This window comes from Passer domesticus, chromosome 1 (assembly GCF_036417665.1).
Source record: "Passer domesticus isolate bPasDom1 chromosome 1, bPasDom1.hap1, whole genome shotgun sequence".
NCBI lineage: Eukaryota > Metazoa > Chordata > Aves > Passeriformes > Passeridae > Passer > Passer domesticus.
In genome coordinates, this window is record NC_087474.1 from 146,532,345 (window position 1) to 146,548,387 (window position 16,043).

Here is a 16,043-nt window from a genome sequence, read left to right on the forward strand (position 1 = left end):
CTGTACGTGTTCATACAGGACTCCAGAATACCCCACAGATGTGGTGCAGGATGAGAATTGTTTGGGCACACCACCTAACTCACAAGTAGTAGCCACTCCATGGCTGGACCACACGCATTTACCACATGACATTATCCCATCAGCCAGAACTAAAATGTGCCTCATAAATGAATAAAAGCTTTTGCCTATGAGTTATGGGACAAGTTAAGGACAATTTGGGTCATGAGTTAAATATTTTGTGCTAGATTTACTCAAACTTCTACTACAGGGTTTAGGGCCAAATGGAAAACTATGTTATGCTGATGTATCTGAAACATTTAAATTTTTTTTTCTTTTTTCTTCTTTTTTTCTGGTGGGGAGGCAAGGATATTTTGATGAGTTCCTAGAAGTTCTTTATTTATCTATCCAACTGGACATTAAAGCATAAATATGTTTGCCATAGAGGGATGCTACAGATGTGTTTGGGAATCCAGGCATGTGCCAGAATAAAGATGTATGGCACAGCACACTGCGAGTTAGAATATTCAGAGTATATCTGTTCAAGGGTAGGAGGCATGGGAGATGACGCTTTTTCCCACGTCAGTGGGTCAAGGGACACAATACACTTTATTCGCTTCATTCCTCTTGATTTCTGGTTTTGTGAGAGTTTACAACAGAAAACTTTGTTGTTCTCTGCCCTAGAGTCTTCAGACAAGTTCTCAGATAACAGGAATAGCTGTAGTTTAGCACTCTGTTACCAGAGAGATGCCACAAAAATCTCCCCATGCAAACTGTGAAAGTGACAGAGGAATGAAGCCAAACTTCACTTTCCTATAAAGCAAAAGCTCCACAATAATTAATCAACACCAAGAGAAAAACTTTTCCAGAATTCAAGTAGTTTATATAGATAGAAAATTATAGGCTAGGCTATACAAAGAAATTCAGAATAAAAATAAAAAAAAAAAAAAAAAATAAAAAAAAAAAAAAAGTGCATGCAAACACTCCTTAGGTTTGTGTTTAACTTTCTACAAAATATTAGGCTCATGGTCCTTGCATTAGACTTTTCCAAATATCTCAGATGCACATCTTTTCTGTACTCAGCTCTAGAGATGAATAAAATAATCTTCTCTTTAAGACCAATCACCAACACAGCCTTTTAATGAAGGAATGAGACAAAATGAGGCTGTAAATCTTTCCAGAGAACCATTTTTGTACTGTTAGTTCATCCTTTTCTGTAATAGCTTTGGTTTTAAAAAGACATAGATTTCCAAAGACAGCCATTTGCAAGTTGAAATAACCCTGCAAAGAAGTGGGAAAGCTGTTTGTGGCAGTGGAAGCAGTATGATTCTGCCTGGGGCTACGTGTGTTACACTTGTCACAACCTCTGCCTTGTAACAGCAATACTGGAGAGAGGCTTCCTCAGTGTGAGCCACTGGCAAGCATGGCCTCTTTTTTCTTCAGTCAAGGCAGCAGAGGAAGTGTTGGCAAGCTTCCACCCCAGAATAGTCCAAATTATGCCAATCTGAACACCTGCCCTTTTTAAACAGCTTTTGGCCAAAATGCATCTTGAAATTAAGCTGGCTGAAGTCAGAACAGTCTGTGGTAGAGATCTTAATAAGACCTATTGGAAGAAAACCATAGAACAAGAAGGTAAAAAGAACTTTCAGAATAACTGTGTTGTCTTAGGGCTGGTAAGATTGTTTGATTCTGTTTTATTTTTTACTATTGACTCACCAGTATCTTAGGGGTGTGTTTCATCTGCCAGGACTCTAAAGGGTGGCAGTGATTCACAGCAAGGGTGTCACAGACAGAAGCAGAACTGAGGAGGATATGCTGCCCTTCCCATTGCCTGTGAGGGGCTCCATGAATGGTGTGAAGCCTTGTCATTTCTCTTTTATTATTCAACTAGTTAAACTGCATGGTTTCCAGTGAAACACAAAACTGGGTGCAGTTTTCAAGGAATTTCATGTCTAGGAAAGTTATAAACAAGAAGTCGAGGCCTGTGCTGACTCTAAAATCTTGGATTTTACTGCATTTGTTCCATCAGTCCTTTAATTGCATCCTTGCAGAAGCTACACAGAATTCAGAAGGGCCCTATGCTACTCCAGGCAGGAAAGGAAACAGCAAGAGGAGAGAAATAAAGGACAGAAATAAATAAGGACAGGGGCAAGGAAAAACAGATTTCAGCCCATGCCAAAGGCACACATCTGTCAGGTCACGAGGGCCTGACCCTGAGCAGCACACGAGCACAGGTACTGAGGAGCAGTGGTCTGATAGCTGAGGCCACTTTCTTACACTGGTGCTGTAAATCTGTCAGCAAAGGCACACTCACTGCTGCGAATGGAAATCAGGCCAGAGGAATGGGATCCCTTTCCAGAGGCCCATGGCCAGTGAGGCTACCTAGGTGGTCTGCAGAGCATCCCAGCGTTGCCAGCATATAAGTCAATGGTTTAAAATATTCTAATGTCTTTAAGCTCTCACTTCCAAACCACAGGGCCTAAGAGGGCATTTTTTTCCCCTAGCAACCAATTTATTAATAAAAAAGAAGCTTATAGTGAGATTGGAGAGTTACATTTATTCTTCCCTCCAAAACACCTGGAGTTACTTACCTCAGAACTTTCATACCTCAAAAGGCAAACCAAGCCAAACATTTAGGCGAGACCAAACCTGGAAAATTTTATCCCCAAAGAAGGATTGTTCTGAATTCATCTGCACATAAAACTAGGAGATTCTAATGCAAGCCCCAAAATAACCTATAATTATAATTTGTGCTATCTCTCAAGGACTAATATGCATTATTACTAATGAAGCAGAAAATAATGGGGCACCCAGTAGATTGAGAAAACCTTTTGTAGTTATGTGTAATTATATATAAATTTTGGCCATGACTTCAGAGTAATTCTGAAACTGAGTGAAATTTTTAGTCCAGCTATTCATCTTTACATTATTTAAAATTGGACTACTTTTTTAGGAAGTCAAAGAACTTACTTTGCTGTGAAGTTTAAATTAAAATATGATATATGCCTTAAAATTATAAAGGTTATTTTTCTAGTGTTCTTTGTATGACTTCTTAACGTGAAGCAGAAACATTAGAGCTGCTGCTAATAACTAATGTGCTGCAATATATATCTAGCTGCAAATCATTATCAATGAATACTTTTGAGAACTTGAAAATATGAAAAGAATGTCTAATTGCTGAGACTATTTTGAAGGCAATTGAACAATTCTGTTAATCTTCTCAGTAAAGCACAATATTGAACCTGAAATCAATGCCAGAAGAAAAGAAAGATTTTCTAATTCATAGGAACACAGTGTCTATTATTTTCTCTTCTGTCTTTTTGTTATGTACCAACTATTTCCTTTGTCCTTTTTTGAATGCAAGAGCATGGTAGAGGGTGGCACAGACCATTTTATTGCAGAGTTAGAATTGGCAGCTGTCTAGGATGGCAACTTGTTTTACATCTTGAGATGCAGAATTGGCTTAAATAACATTAGTGTTATGGAAATGTGTGCAGGTCAACAGAGGGAGGTGGCAAAGAGTTGTAAAGGACAACTAAGACAAGTAGAAGAAGGTGAGGGGATAGGAAAGGGCTGGGAGAGAATTAAAAACTACAAAACTATCTATGGGTTCCCTGACATACCACACAGTCTGATGAAAACCTACTTGCTTCTTCCCTTCGCTCTACTGAGGCATCTATTCATGTCCCTCACTTTGTACCTTTCACTGAATATTTTCCCTTCTTATGTCTCTGACGTCAACAGTAAAAATTTTCTTTTTCTTGCATTGTAAGAAGCCTAGAACTTGCTCTGTTTCTCTCAGAACCGTTTACAGCTGAAGACTTCTCTGTATTTTGAAAAACTTTTAATTTTGCCCTTCTCAAAATAGGAACAAATGACTTGGTCTAATGACAAATTGCCACTGTCTTTCATACAGTCTAATTCCTGTCAATGTTCAAGTCTGTGGTGGTAGCAAAGGGTGAGGCTGCATAGGAAGACAGCAGAGCCCTGTTTGTATTCCTGGGAAGTTTCCTTGGTCTCTATAACAGGATGCATTTGGGAAAAGTGGTCTTGTAGTAGGCAGCTCATCAAGAAAGAGCATGTTGGAGCAGCTGCAGCTGCATCTACGAGATGAGGAAAACCTCTTTCTCTTTGGTTAAAAACCATGTTGCTTCTGTCATAGACAACAGTCTGTGCCTGAAGCAAGACCTTTAATCAGAGCTTTCTGCCTGTACATTTGAAGTGGGATGCATCTAAAAAGTAAGCACTTTTTATGTATTATTTTTTTATAGAGAGATTTACAGACCCCTAGAAAATTATTTGTCTAACTCAGAGTAGACATCCACCACAGATGACATGAGAAGCTCCCTGAAAATGCCCTAAAATATGTTTGTCTCCCAAATGATTGCCTCTAGGTTGCCTAACTCATACAAAGACAATTGTTTACCCTGTCACAAAAAAATGTCAGAGCAGACAAAGAGAAATGCTTTCACTATCTATAGATAACACAGACAGCTTTTGGGGCAGAATAATGAATCCTGTGGTAACAAGGAGGAAGATAATTCGCCCTCACACTTCTACTCTGAAAAGACATAATTTTTAGCTTTTATGGCTCTTCTCTCCCATCTTTAATTTCCTGAATTTTAATTTTTTTAAGAAAGGTTCTGAAGGAGTGAAATAAAAAAATCACCTAGGAAAAAAGAGAACATTTTAAAAATTAAAATTTAAAAATTAGTGTAATAGTAACAGCTGAAAATATAATAATTATGCATATAATAATAAAAAATAAATAATATAATTTATACTAATTTTCTGCATCCAAATTTTTTCTCTACTGAAGACTTTGTGTCAAATTCAAGTTTACTATAAAAGTAGAACATAAAGATTATTACTTTGGAAGATGTAGCAAGCATTACAGTCAAGAGTTTTAGAAAGCAGCATCAATTAGGAGAAACTTTGCAAAATAGTTTCTTCCCATGCAGGGAAAATATTTTCAGAAGAACACACTATTAAGAGTTCTGAAAATATTATCAGAGGCACTGAAATGGAAAATGAGTGTTAAGGAGCTTTGAAAATCTGATCTTTATTTGTTTTTTAAATTGATAAAAAGCATATATACCTAAAATATTGTTTTAAGGATTCAACACCTCCTGTGCTTATGCAAACCCAGGTAAAAAATATTTTCTTTCTCTAATGGGGAGAACTGAGAGGTAAATCTTCTAGCTGTATGTCCAGTAAATTTGTTGCAGTGTTCTGATTAGTATAATAATCATTGCTGTCCCTTCAATGATTCACACAAAATGTTATGATATTTAGCTCACAAATTCTTTTCATTACTAACAAGGTCATGTTTAGATCATCCTGCGGAAGCAAGAAATTAACAGTATTATGCTGCTTGCTTTCTCTAGGCAAAGCATTTGGTTTGAGCCTTTCTACACAAATTTCCTTTTTTTATTTTTATATTCATATTTCCTTTACCACAATAGGAGTAACAAATGTATATCTCTGCTGGGATGCTATGTTCCCTCTTTTTGGATGGGTGATTTTTGTCTACAGAAAAGAAGTCTATGTCTATCTAGTGTGACAGCAAATTTCTTTATGCCATGTTGTACACATATAGGTGTGCGAGCCTCACTAAAGCTTTAGCTTTAGAGCACGACAAAAATCCACTCTCCCTAAAAACACATCATTAAGTTGATTCAAGAGAAAGATTCTTTTTTCTCCACAGTTACACTGGTCACTGAAGATTCTGCTTCAAAATCTTCTTGTTCAGCATATGGGAATCCCACTGCCTGTCTATAAAATTAAACACTGGCACCTCTCTCTTCTTGAGAAATCCCACTTAAAAATGCCCCTTTTTTAAGATTTATCAAAATTACATTTTAAAAAATAACTTATCTTAATGGCTTTTCTCAGCTGAATGCTACTAACTTTGCTGATTTTGTTACAATATGGGACTAATCACTAATTCTGGAGTCACAGTCAGCATTGTTCCTAATCTTTTGTTTTCTTTCCTTCACACCTGGTTGGGACAATTAAATATTCTACAGAATATCAAAGGCACACCCTAATAACTGCAGAACAATAAGCTTTGCAAGCCCAAGAAGGCTTTGATTGTCTGTTTTTAAAAGCCATTTTCTGCATTCTTATTAGTCACTTATTATGTGGATCATTTTAATCACTAATTAAGGAGATGACTTGTCTACTTTCTTCAGTTTTAGCCACAAACAGGAAATAATATTATTTTAATCAAAGGCAGAGACTTCATTTGGAATTGTTGACCTCCATACACAGATTTTTTGGTAGTGGTTGATTTCTGAGGTCTGTGTAGTAAAAGGTTCATATAATTTCTAAAAAAGCACCAAAGTTTGTTATATTTTTTTAATTACTTCAAAACTATTTTATTGCTATGCAATAAGCAGAAGAATTCTTAAGGTCACCTGAATGAAAAAAAAGTTCTAAGACACAGGTTAAATGTTTATGCACTGCAGGCTCTCTGCACACTGTTGGTGCATTTGACAGCATAGTTGCAAAGCACACATGACCTGTCCTCCCCAAAGTCATTGTCCCAGGTCTTACATAACAGGTACAACAGCTTCCTCACATCTCCTGGTAAAAACTAGGCCTCCAGAAATGCCTGCTCTTTGAGCAGAGACCATACATGGTCTTCCCAAAGGGATAGAGAACTTTTGTGAACTCCCCACACATTTGTGGATTTCCAAATTTTGCACTGTGTGAAGATTAGGTGAATTATAACAACTTTTCTATCTTTTGTCTCTTGGTGGATTTGCACTTCTGCAGGGATGTTAAATCTGGCAAAGACAAAACACATCCTGCAACTAATCACTTCAGCTGATGATTGCAGCCATAGCCAGGTCAGGCCAGAGTCACTGATCCATTTAGCACAGCTTTATCAGAAAGTTTATAAAGTTTACATAAACAGATGTACATAATTCTAAACTTACGATTACCAACAGACCAAAAGATTTATACTTTAAGTAACCATCTTTCACTGCCTCATATATTTTGGGGCTGCTGAAGATAGGGTTTAAATTATTAATATTTTAGGTTTGGACATCTTCCCAAACTGGAGATACTCTGGCCAATGGTGCACTTGTGTTTCAATTCCCAGAAAAGTGGAAAAGTCTTGCTTGGTTATTAATGATTAATTTGCTATCCTTTGAGATGTCAGATAGTTTTAAGCCTACTAATGTATTTTTTTTCATAGTGCAGGTCAGCTATGCTGTCCTATGTGTACCTATAATATACCCATTACTATTTAAGTCTGCATCACTCCAAGTATACTTTTTTTTTCCCTTTTCAAGGAAATTTACTTGATTTCTTCTGTTATTAATACTAAGTCAGTCCCCACTGGTGAGCAGTTGTCACCTGAATCTTCCCAACCTAGCTGCTTATTCTCCTTAAACAGTCCTTGGATCAGCCTATTTAGTAGAAGTGTAAGAGTTCTTCCCATCTAGCCTCTCAAGATGAAAATCTCTGTCTTGTTTTTTGAACACATTGCTCTCTTTGGGTGACACATAAAGATTAACAATTAGAGTCTGTCGACCCCCGTGTTAAAAAATGTGCAATAACTGAAAAACAAAACCTCTAAAATTCTTATTAGTTTAGTACTCATTCTCAGCTGCTCCATGACCTTCTATCTCTCTGCTTATGCTCCTCTAAAGGCCACATTCCTTCCAAGGCTTAAAAATTAATCGTCTTCTTTAACCAGTCACCATTTACATTTACAATATAACTTTTCTACCAGCTGTAGAGCTGGTAGAAAAGGAGCTAAACCCTTCTACCGGATGATCAAAGTTAAGACCTCCAGAGGTTAGATTTCTTTTTTTAATAATAACATTTCCTGTAATGTACAGTGTTTGTCATAGTAAAGAATTAAAGGGCTGGGCAGCAGTTATAAGAATTTAATAACCAAACTCCTATTCCAGATGCAATATATCTGCCTACTTGAGAGGTGTACATGAAAATATCTGAATGTGTTGATTATTCCCGCAGTCTTGAGACTGTCCTCCTTTTGTTTATGGCATAAAAAGGGTTAACATGCTGGCATAGAGCAATTGGTTGGAGAGAAATGGTAGTGGGGAACACCCTACATCTGATCCGGCAGTAGTAAATGTTGTTAAATCCTTACTAATTAACTTCTGACTGGACACGCAACAAATAATTTAAATTGTTTTTAAGCAAAGGTCATCTTTGTAAGGATAAGATTATGTTATTTCTTGGCTAAACAAAAATAAAATAAAAAATTGAACAATCAAAAAGCATTTTGGAGGGTGTAATTTGGTTGCAAAATAAGGCATTCTGAGAAACCTTACAAAATGTGTTCAATCTGCCAAGCAATAAATAACCTTCACACCTGATTTGTTTTAAATTAATGAAGTCTACTGTAGCTACCAATTTGGAGTAAAATGAAACTGTTTCCCTACACAGTCAGAGTATCATAGATTTTAACAAATAGAGACACTCAAATCATTTTCACAGCAGTGAATTGAGTGATTTAATGATGCTGAAGAAAGGTAAGATTGATTGAAAAACTAGAGAGTATATGCCATCTCTTTCTCAGACAGCAATGTGTAAATTGAAGATGGAAAGGTGGGCAAATGAAGAAATAAGAGAACATCAATCAGTCCTTTATCAACCCCCTGTACTGCTGCTAGGTCTTTGTCTAACATGCCATTGTGTTTGCTGTCAGAAACAGAGGAGGACTTCATTCTTGTCAATAAATAGGTGCAAGGCCACCAAGCTGGTAAGGGGCCAGTCAGCTGCAAAATCTGATAAGTCTCTTTATTGCCATGTGGATATTTACTCCAACACAATAAATAGATTATATAATCACAAATTATAAATTATACCTTTTTTTTTGGTTGTATATGGCCTATATCCATATTTTCTTAGTTATGGTAGATATTTTAGTGAGGAAACACCTTTTACATTGAGAAGAATATGCTCTGCCTTTAAAAAAAAAAAAAAAAGAAAGAAAAAAAAATAACAAACCAGAACTCCAAGTACCAAATATATACACATATAATTACAAGGTGAGTGTATATACATAAACAGTATTTTCTTACAAATATATATGCTGAAAATATTGTGAGTTTTCTTAAATTATGGTGCTGTAAAAGAGAACTAAAAGGATAGTTGAAACAAGTTAGAGCTGAGTGAAATTAGTTCAGTAGTTAATTTCAGGGTAATACCACCTTAAAATGCATTGCCCTACAAATTATTTCTTAATCACCATGTGGTCCTGATGAAGTACACAAGCTGTATATATCTATCTGCCTGAACAGTCTCAATGGAAGGAGATCCAAAGTTCATCTCTCCTAGTCTTCTTTCTTTAATAAGGAGCAGGTTCAAAGAAAATGCCTGAGAATGCGGAATGAGAAAAGATAAAAGCTTCCAGCTTCCAACAATCAAAAATGTCAGGATTTCCTAAGCCAGAGGTGACTTCTTGATTATTGTAAAGCATTGGGTTGGGACAGATATAGTTTTCTACATAGCAGCTCATACGGTGCACCAGCAGACAGGTGACCTGAAGAGTGTTGCTAACACAGCAATTTTTTAGTTATGGTGCAACAGGGCACAGACAGCACCAAGCCCTTCTGTGATTCTCACTCTGCCACACCAGTGTAAAGGCTGGGAGAAAACACAGCCAGGACAGCTAACTCACAGTGCCCAAAGGGGCATTCCACAATACGGAGCACCATGGTGAGCACTTAAATTTGGGTATTAGTTTTCTCACTGTTGCCGTAACTTGCTGGACATCAGTCTTTGGTGGTGAGTTATTGCCTTTGCAAAATGTGTTGGTGAGTCCCCTCCCTCTGTCTTCTCTTATTAACCTACTTTTATCTAAACCCAAGAGTTTTTTTCTCTTTGATTCTTCCAGTTCTCTGTTCCATCCCATTGGGGGAGAGTGAGGGAGGGACTGGTGGTGCTTAGCTGTTTACTGGGGTTAACACACAACAAGTGTTGTATATTCTAACTCCCAATAGTTTGTTTTTTATTCATTTGCTCCCAGTATTAATGACTCAGTGTTTTTCTCAATTCATATAATTAAGTAGATTTGTTCCATTTTTAATCTGTATTTATCAAAGGATTCTATTTCCTTGTGAAGAGCAGATTTAAAACAATGGTTAATGGAATCTAACAGCCATTTTAAGCATTTATATCCAGTTCTTGTAGGCTTAACATCAGTTTACTTCAGAGCCATCTGAAAAAAAAAAAAAAGAAAAAAAAAAGTAAAACCAGAGAACAGGGGAGGAAAAAGAGAAAATAGAATAGAAAAATTAACAAATATAAGAAAAGGATTAATCAGTTTCCATTCTGGAAAACTTACAAATTTCATCATCATTATATGAGCTCCCCATGCTCTAATATCCATCTCATGAATCTCTCATCTTTTATCTCCCATTATTCAAATGAATGATTATTTTTCGATCCATATAAGAAAGAGTGATTACCCAAACATGAATATCTTGTTTTCATAAAATGTATGACTTAAACTGTCTTTGAAAATTGAAACATCACCAATATTGAAGAAATTATTATGATGCTCCTTTCTAATTTTATTATTATATCTACTAAGATATAATTTAACAGTCAATTGAGTAGATGCTGGATTTTAGGAGATATATTGCTAAGCATGATTGGGTGAACAACACTAGACAACAGGGCTTATTTTGTAAGATATATCCCTTTCTTTAGTATTCTATATTGGATTTTTATGACAAGGATTTAGTAGCAGGATGGGACTACAGGTTGTTAGAGGCTTCCCCTACAGAGTCCAATAGAGCAATGCCAGCCAGGTCCAAGACAGACCCACCACTGGCCAAGGCAGAGCACAACAGGTACAGTGGCAACATCTCTTGGATAAAATGTTTAACAATGGGCCAAAAAAGCACTGCACACTGGTAGCCAGGAAAGAGGAGTGATAATATGTGAGAAGAACAGCCCTGCAGACACCAGGTCAGTGGAGAAGCAGGGGCAGGAGAGACAGGAGGTGCTGCAGGTGCCAAAGAGAGATTCCCCTGCAGCCCCTGGTGCAGCCCATGGTGACACAGTTGTGCCCCTGCAGCCCATGGGGGATCACAGGGATGCAGCGATCCACCTGCAGCCCATGGGGAATCACAGGGATGCAGAGATCCACCCGCAGCCCATGGAGGAGCCCATGCCAGAGCAAGTGGAAACTCAGAGGAGGCTGTGACCCTGTGAGAGGCTTACACTGGAGCAGGCCCTGACAGGATCTGTGGACCCATGCAGACACCAGCCCATGCCGGAGCAACTTTCCTGGCAGGACTTGTGACCCAGAAGGGGATCTAAGCTGGAGCAGACTGTTCCTGAAGGACTGGACCACATGGAAGGGATCCACAGTGGAGCAGTTTCTAAAGAACTACAGAATGGGAAGGAGTCAGGTGGAAGAAATTATAGGAGGGCCCTCACACAGGAGCAGTGTGTGGAAGAGTGTGTGCAGTCCTTTTCCCAAGGAGGAAGGAGCAGCATGATGAGCAACATGATGAGCTGACCACAACCCCGATCTTCCATCCCCCTGCATTGCTATAGGGGAGGAAGAGAAGAAAAAAACAGGAGTGAAGTTGTACTTGAAAAGAAGGGAGAATTGAGGGGAAGATGTTTTAAGACTTGTGTTTATTATTGATCACCCTACTCTGATTTTATTATTAGGTAATTTTGCTAATTTTCCCCATATTTAGTCTGTTTCACCCATGATGGTAACTGGTGAGTGATTTCTCCATAGCTTTATCTTAAGACTTTCATTAAAATTTCTCTCCCTTGTACAGCTAAGGAGGGGAATTAAATAGTGAATTTGGTGGGTTCTATTGTGGTTTAAAAAAACAATCACAATCACAACAAAGGGGGTTCTTCGAGGAAAATATGTGCTCCAGTTCCAGTGGGCAGTTCCTCAGACCAAATAGAAGGGCTGGTCTAACTTATGATTTTAATAAAGGGACTTCTGAATCTTATTTCCAAGAGGTGAATTATGAATACTATGACCAGGACTAGAGGGGTCATGCCTCCACCCAGGTGGAAAAAGAGATTAACCAATTTACTGCACTATGTGAATTGGACTCAATGGCCTGGCACATCAGACTGAGCTTGCTTTCACTTGAACAGGCATCCTGTACACATAATTGACTGCCCCAGGTTGGAAACACAGCCCTACCATCTGCCATGGACCAGTCCAGATTGCACTGGAGCAGGGTGAAGCTCTGGAACACCTGCAATACATTGATGACATCATCATGGGCAACAAAGCAGATTTTTTGAGAAAGTGAAGAAAACAGTCCAAATACTTCTGAAAGCTGCTTTTGCCATTAAACAAAACAATTTAAATGGGCCATACAGAAGATACAGATTTTAGGAATAAAATGACAACATGGATGTGGACAGATCCCAATGGATGTAATTAACAGAACAGTGGCAACATTTCCACCAACTAGCAAAAAGGAAACTCAAGCTTTCTTAAGCTGTGATGTTTTGGAGAATGTGTATTCCAAATTATAGTTCTGCTTGTAAGACCCCTCTCTATCAAGTGTCCTGTCAGAAGAAAAATTTCCAAAAGGGCCCTGAGAAACATCTCACCTTTGAACAAAAATTTTGGGAGACATTTCATGCAGTAGCTCTTGGGCCAATCCAGGCAGGAAAAGACAAAAAATAATGTGGGCTAGGCTACATACTGGAAGAGTGATCCTATCTGGAGCATGTGGAAGAAAGCACCAAGGGTTACTCCCTGATGGGTCCTGTTGTAGGAAAGCACCAGAGATAGGAAGCAGCTGTATGTGGTGTATGTAATAAGCTGTATGTTTATTCTGCAAGTTGCAGAAAGATTAATCAAGCCAATTTGCAGAAATTAAAACCATGCAGCTAACTTTAGATACTGCTGACCAAAACAAATGGCCAGTGCTCTATCTCTATATTGGCTGATGGTGGAATGCCCTGTGGGGATGTTTACAGCAAGGGAAACAGAGCAGCTGGCTCTGCAGAGGCAAACCCACCTGGGCTGCTGCACTGTTCCAAGATATTGCTGTTTGTAAAAGTGCTTCACACAGATGCCACTGAAAAACATCAGAACAACCAGTGGATAGATGAGGGTCCTAAGATTGAAGTGGCTCAGGTGGATCTGGACTGGTAAATTATTTACAGGACAGTGAGGCCGTGGCCACCAAGGAAGAGACACACTACACAAACGGGCTCATGACCATAGAGTAGAGTTTAGCATGGACACCCTGGCACACATTATCTGTGAATATGGAGTGGTGCTGCAATCAAGCAAGCCAACTGGTTAAAGCCTTCCTGGTATGGGGGAAATGCTTGAAATCTTAGTATGTGGAGGAGTGCTAGGCTGACTTTGCCACACTCCTGCAACCCTGCCAAGGGAAGCATGTGTTTACAGTGGTGGAAGCAGCCACCATACGGCTGGAAGCATATGCCATGTGCCATGTCACTGCCCAGAATGCAATCCTAGGACCTTGAAAAACAAGTCTTATGGCAACATGGCAGCACAGAAATAATTGAGTCAGAAAACTGGACTAATTTATGAAACCTGATAGACATTTTGTCCAAAGAACATGGCATAGAGTGGCTGCATCACAATCCCTATTATGCATCAGCCTCCAGGAAAATTGAATTGTGAAATGGACTGATAAAGAGTCCACCAAGAGCAATGTGTGCTTGGACCTCCAAACATCAGGAAAAGCATTTAGCAAAAGCCACCTGCTTAGTCAACACTAGAGGATGGAACAAGCTTCAATGGCCTATCAGAACTTTTACGTACTGAAGAAAGGGGTAAAGTCCCTGTAGTGCACATAAAAAATATGCTGGGGAAGACAGCTTGGGTTACACCTGCCTGTGATATAACCAGTCTGCCAGGCCTCTCAATATTTATACTTTGACCATCATTCTCCATACCAGAGGTGATAAACAGCATAAAAGGGAACATATACATATAAATCCAACCTGGAACATCTGTAATTACCTTGAAGGCTTTGAAATAACAGCACCATGCACTGTATGACAAAAAAAAATGCCATGGGGCAAAAAATCTGCCATGGTTTGACTCCTGCTGGCAACTAAGCAGCATATTGTCAATTCTCACCTTCTAAGATACCTGTATGTATTTTTTTAAGATGTGTGGCCAAGATTCAATTGTGTACATCAGTGGTACATCAACATAAGTAACCTAAGGTAGCCATGCCAGTTGTGGCTGCACATTTTTATGATTTCAATTCAACAGATGCCCAAAAAGCACTCTGGGGATTTGCTTCTTCAGGCTCATGAAAAAAAAAAAAAAAAGAAATTATTTAAACTTGATAACTAGCACAATAATTGCCACACATATGTTTTGCAAGCACAGAAACTTTATCAATATCAGACTCATTACATTATTTATGTTAAATTTGTCTCTTGTTTAAAAAACATTTCATCAGCCTGCTGTTCTGTGTTGAAAATATAAGTCACTGCTAATTTAGCTCCAAGGTTTTTTCTCCTTTTAAAAAAAGGAAAAAAAAGTGTTTTAAAAATAGTTTAGTTGTATCATACATACTCATCAGAATCCATCTGTCTCTGTAACATTAATGAAAAACCTTGGCTCAAAATTTAAGGAGTATGCAAGAGGAGAGATTGGATGAGCATGCAGAAGGAAAACAAGAGCTACTTCTCCCTGTAGGTGAACAGAAAAAGGATAAGGCTGAGCAAGAAGTGTGAAACTGAAATGAGATAATGGGCATGTTGGAACTGCAGTAGAGAAACAGAGGAGAAATTCTGTCATTAGAAAAAAATAGGACTGAGAAAACCTTGGAAGAAAACTGGTTGAAGAGCCTGCACTCAGTTAAAAACTTTCTTCTTCAGTGCCCAGAAGAGAATCCAAACAATTCAGGTCTCACTAGCCCTTGGCTGCCTGCCTGTACCTGTGACATCTGCTGCTTTGTGTGCCCACAGAGAAGCTGACAGCACAGCATTGTTATTAGTTGCTCTGGTAGCTCCGAAGGTAAGTATTTGTGTAGCTGGTGTAAAGTCTGGCTTCATAATAATATTTAACAGATTGAATGTGGACTTCTTAAATAAATCTCCACATAATCCCCACTTTTTTCAGCACGATTATCTTTGAATAAGGATTACAAACCAGGCACCTTTTGTATGGAAGTAAACCAAGGGATGCATCCTGAGTCTGCTCCTTTCACTAATGGCAGCCAATCCATGGGCCCAAAGAAGAAAAATCTCCACGAAATGGCTACAGTGAACATCAGTTCTTCAGGGTCTGCTCTGCAAAGCGGACCCACGCTCATTTCCTAATAAGACACAGCTTTGGATTCCACTGCTGCTAATCACTGGTATGATATCCTATCAATATCTTCTTCCTTTTGGAAAGACAGACATCACTACAAAGAAATTCAGTATAAGTGAAAAACATCAATTGAAGCTATAATTAAGATTACACAGGGAAACTTAATTAGCAGATTCACGGTGCATTAAAAAATATACATACCTCTTATGTTTTGATGTTAAGATTTTCTTTAAGTATCCAGCTTCTCTTTTCCCTTCTTCCTTCAGGGATACTGCTGCCTTTTCCAACTGATGCCTTACTTTCTCAGTGCAAAACATGACCTCACCTGACCTTTCCTGCACACTAGTCAGACCTACAATGAAACTGATTTGTAGTTTACCTCATCTGGTGTTTATCGATGCAGTACAGGGCTGCCTAATGGGCAGTAGTGCCTTTTTGCACATCACTACTATGGGGTACTGAATGATATTATTAGCACACAAATCAGCAGCATATGGACAATCTGGGCAAACAATGAAAGAATTGGGTTAGCAGTGTAATTAATATTGCATAACATATATTTCCTGATTTGCAGCCATCTTCCTGAGTGCTTACAATTTTGGAATAACAGATCTAGTAGACCACAGTGATGGTTACATTTTAAAAAGCTGGTTTACTGTAGACATGATACTACATCTATGGAAGGACCAAGAAATAAACTGTGGTCTCTCTGGCAGATTAAAACTTCAAGACTTGTCTCCAACAACTTAAT

General features: G+C 38.4%; 1 long non-coding RNA gene across 1 annotated transcript; it reads left to right on the plus strand.

Annotated features, from left to right (window-relative positions):
- The first annotated feature begins 13,667 nt into the window (after positions 1–13,667).
- Positions 13,668–15,317, plus strand: LOC135289881 (uncharacterized). Its single transcript, XR_010352616.1, has 3 exons — positions 13,668–13,794; positions 14,857–14,995; positions 15,101–15,317. It is a non-coding gene; the product is annotated as an uncharacterized LOC135289881 (long non-coding RNA).
- Positions 15,318–16,043: the final 726 nt, after the last annotated feature.